Here is a 4,722-nt window from a genome sequence, read left to right as displayed (position 1 = left end):
AACTTTCCAAGTCAGAGACAAATTTAAAACAAAAACTATTCGCCGACAATCGTAGAACAAGTTATCAAACGTTTCCAATAACTAGTTCTAACATCCGATCAACGTTAAAATCAAAATAAGAGAAAGGTAATCTTCTCAAATGTTCTTTTGCAAAAAGCCAAAATAGAAATAAAGGTTTCACCTTTAAACTAAAAGGGGAGTTAAATTCCGGAAATATAATATTAAACTTTGACAAAGAAGTCATAAATAGATCAAGGTTAATAGAAATTGGACAAAATCTAAAGAAATTTCGGGTCTAGTAATTAAAATTACGATAAATGAGTTTATATTCAAGGAAGGAATAGGGAACTAAATCAAATTTTCATTTTCAAGTCTTCAAAAACAGGTTAGGTTTGCAGAAGTGACATAAACTTTTAAGAATGAATCGAAACTGGTAGCTTGAAAGTTTAGAAGTTGTACAAAAAGGAAAGTAACTTAGATAGCATAAAAACAAAGTATGTTAAGAGAGCTCAAACTTAAAGGAGGAGCAAGATGAAGCGAGGAAATGAGGTATGAACGGTAACGCTCATGATCAAGGAGAAAGGGAAATTAGACAACAAGGAAACGCCTATTAGGGTATTGTACCCTCATGACAAAACGACCAAATCACAAACAAAAACAACAAAGCCAAGTTCTATAACTTTAGTAACATAGGCAACTCACTCTTAACACACATAATTCCACCTATCACTTATACTCACATTACCAAGGGGTTAGGTATAAGAATCCCCAAGTACGTCTCACCACACTACCTAAGTCCTTTCAATATCACAACTTCTCAAAACCGGGGTTATAGGTCAACCAGAAACAACTCCACAAGCCAAATTATCCAACCAAGGTTAACACCCCACAAAAGAAAGAGAACTATCTAAAAGGCGTTAAGGGAGGATTAGCAAGGGTGAAAGGACAAGTTGGGAGGATACAAATGTAACTTCCTAGGAAGAAGAATAGAGAGTTTAGAAGAAGGATAGGCACCAAGAGATTAAGAATAAGGCGAGATATAAAAAGAACGAGAAACATCTTCAAGGAAGTAGAAGCATTCTTCAAAGGTTGAACAAATCTTCAATCCTCAGCAAAAGGCACTAAATCTTGATCTTCTTAAAATATAAGTGTCCTTTCAATGGAACGGAGATACTCTTGACGATCACTCAAGAACATCAATATTCCAATTCAAAGACATAAAAATACATTTTTACACCAACAAATGATAAAACTAATTATCAGACGTCTCCAATAACAAGCTTTAACACTAATTGACGTTAAAACCAGTGAAAAACATTAAAATATTTTCAAAACCTTTAGTTCAAAATTTTGTTTATAATAAGGGTAATAACTCCATTAGCTATAGATAAGCTCACAGTCATTGATCTAAGAACGCAACAATTATTAAATGACAATCAACAAACAGGTTAGTACCTAACAAAGAGCAAACACAAAGAGACTACAACATAAGATCCTAAATCTACCCATCCTACCCATCTCTCAAGTTTATTATTTGAAGGTCAAGTTATTTATATTGGGGTGCACAAACGTGCGTCGGGAGCAAATATGCTCTGATACCAACTGTGACACCCTCATTTATTGCGGAAAAGTAAACACGTAATTCTAGAATAAAACTGCATGGATATGTTTGTAATAGGTTCATTTGGGTAAAAACCTGTAATTTTTAAAACCTGAACCTGTTATAAAGATATCCAAATTGGAAGGTGTCAAACATACAGGGTCTAACTAGAAGTTTCAAAACATAACCATCGCTAAAGTCGCGATTAGCAAATTATACAACTAAATGTAAAGAGGGAGACATATGTCCCTAAAATGTATGTGACATAAAAAGGGTTTAAGGGTCACAATAAAATAAAATCAATCTAGGTCCCAAGGTTACTTTGCTCGCTAGCTCGTCCATGTACCCCATATATGCATCACCTACCTGTCATTCGCATTTTATACAAATACGAAAGCCACAGTCAGTGGGGAGTAACTCCGAGTTCTCCCAGCCACGAAATGTCATAATTAATGTAACATGTAATGTAACATGTAAACAATTTGATAAACCATTTACTTATCATGTATTCTAGCAAATGACCCCTAAACTGACCAAACTAAACTATCATGTGAATCAGATAACAAATAGTAATCCAAACTTTATCAATCAGTAACCGCTTACATCTCACCTATTACAGTTCATAAAATCACCATACAAGAAAGGGCAATATATCAAAGACAGGCATAAGTTCTTAGTACGGTCAATAGTCACTTTGTAACTCGAGTCTATACCACGAGGTAGGGAAGGTAATCGAACCGGTATCTTGGCTCAGCGGTTACTATTAAGAAAACATGGCCAAGAGACAACACAACCCTAGCCTAAAATCTGCGCAGACCTAGACATGCGGATACACACCACCGCACCCAAGACCCACAACTTTTTTTTAAAACAAAGTGAAGTGAGTACTCTAAGGACACCACCGAAGGGTTGGCTAGTACTTAAGCCGACCCCATACTATCAAAATAAGTAACGAGGTCATGCCCCAACTTGGATATAAATCCACTAGTCGAAACACAAAGGCTATCAAGCGGTGAACATATACTCGTCAGAGACTATAAAGACCTATCTATGATGAAGGCCGAAATACTCACCTAGGACCTAGTCCCAGCTAGTCCCAGCTTGAATACTTTAGCCCACACCACACAAGGCTCACCACACAAGTCATTTAAGACACCCACTTAACCATAAGAGGGCAAAAAGTCCCACTTACCCACATGAATTCTAACATTCTATCATGTGAAAGGCTAAATAATATTGTCTTTTCAGCAGATAAACCAACAGTTCCTCAATAAGAATTCAAGACTAACTTCTAATTCTAGCAATTTTAACAATATTAAAGGCTTTAGGGGAAACTAGGGCCATTTCTATAATACAAGACACTATTAAAATCAATAAGCTATACATGTGAACTAAAGCTTGATAAATGGCCTAAAACAAGAAAAAGGCCGATTATCTAAATCATTCAACCGAATTTTTACCCGCAACCCCACCACTGCGGCAGTGCGGTCAAATTGCGGCTGACCAATCACTCAATTAACTGACATCGCATCAGTCAAAGGGACTAAGGCTCAGTTTTCGGCACAATCAACAAAACATTACAATTATCACTATAAAATTCATTTTGAGCCTATTAATTACCATTTCATTTTATAACTATCCTAACATGTGATAATTATCAATCACCTAAACACTTATCAAACCACAAACACAACATCAACTACTAATGTGACATTAATTCGTCGAGTAACTCGGAATAGTTACCTTAAGCTAGCAAAGAGACAAGCAATAAACTTGAGAAAGCTTCTAAAACCCCAAATTACTCTTCATCTTCAACCACATATGAGTCACCTAAAATAATTATGTGAAAGGACGATATTAACGAATTATCATTATATAAAATATGAGTCGGAAATATAATTATTTCAAATGAACTAAACTAGGCGCCTAAAGAAATCCATAACCACGACTCAAGGACCGTTTGGGCAGCCCTATTTCCGCCTCAACAGCCACCTATGGCTAAGGCTGCACTCACCCAAGCCACTGCCTAGGCCAGGCAGCCACTGCCCAGTCCCAAACAGCCACCATTATAACCCAAAATCAGCTGTGACCAACCAGTCCATAGGACGGGTTTATAACTTCAAACACAACTCACCCATTGAAAAGAAAACATGTAAACAGTCTGGGAAAGATCAATCGTATACAAAGGGATAGCTGTTTAAGCCAAATTCAATAATACAAAGCGATATCTTTCCGAGCGATAGTAGTAATTCAAGAATTTCTAATATTAAATGCGACATGGAGTAATTTGTTCACTATTCTCAAACCTGGAAGAGTTGGGAGCGTGAGACGTCGACACTTAAATAATCTTATCACCAAATATCACTTTCTGTCAACTTGGGCACTCCATTAAACGAAACTAAGTCCCCTGTCTCGCCATAAAATCGTTTAGGAGTAGAACATATAAAAGCTAGTATTATAAATAACAAATAAACATATAACCCCGGATAATAATAAAAATACTAGGATCGGTAAAATCGTGTTACCTTAAACGCCCCTTATTCTTCGAATAAATGGTCCACAAGGCACGAGCCTCACCCCGGTCTTGAATCCTTCATAAAAGGGCAAGAAAACGGAATAAAGAAGCTAAAAGACGACACTTTTATAAGACGGCGAAAGACGAAACCACTACAAAAAGGAGACTTTCTTACCTTAAAAGGAGGAGGAAGGAAAGGGGAAGAGAATGGTACAAAAATTACGGAATTTGGTTGAGAAATGGGCGGGATCCGAGGTTTGAAGTGACGAAAATGGTGGATGTTGATGTCGTTTTTGGTTGATGAAACAATTGCTATTGTTTTGTTGTTGCTGGTGATACACGCACAAAGGAAGGGGAAAAGAAGGGGGGTGTGGGACGTTAGGTAGATAATAATAATAATAATAATAATAATAATAATAATAATAATAATACACCAGCTAGCTTGCTAGCTACTAATTATACGTACGTTTCTTCGTCGTTAAGAAACTTCGCTCGTTTTTAAAACCGTCTCGAGTTAATAAAATCGGTTTTTAGTAAAAGTTTCAGTAATAAAACGGAATTAATAATAAATAAATTTAATGAGTGAAAATAAAATAAACTCAGCTAG

At 36.3% G+C, this 4,722-nt stretch overlaps 1 long non-coding RNA gene across 1 annotated transcript; it reads right to left on the bottom strand.

Moving 5' to 3' along the window:
• Positions 1 to 1,797: 1,797 nt before the first annotated feature.
• Positions 1,798 to 4,182, bottom strand: LOC141598529 (uncharacterized). Its single transcript, XR_012523580.1, has 3 exons — positions 4,126 to 4,182; positions 3,344 to 3,430; positions 1,798 to 1,966 (listed from the first exon to the last, which is right to left on the bottom strand). It is a non-coding gene; the product is annotated as an uncharacterized LOC141598529 (long non-coding RNA).
• Between the last annotated feature and the right edge of the window lie 540 nt (positions 4,183 to 4,722).

This window comes from Silene latifolia, chromosome 9, assembly GCF_048544455.1.
Source record: "Silene latifolia isolate original U9 population chromosome 9, ASM4854445v1, whole genome shotgun sequence".
NCBI classification, from domain to species: Eukaryota; Viridiplantae; Streptophyta; class Magnoliopsida; order Caryophyllales; family Caryophyllaceae; genus Silene; species Silene latifolia.
This window is presented reverse-complemented; position numbering and strand designations above follow the sequence as displayed.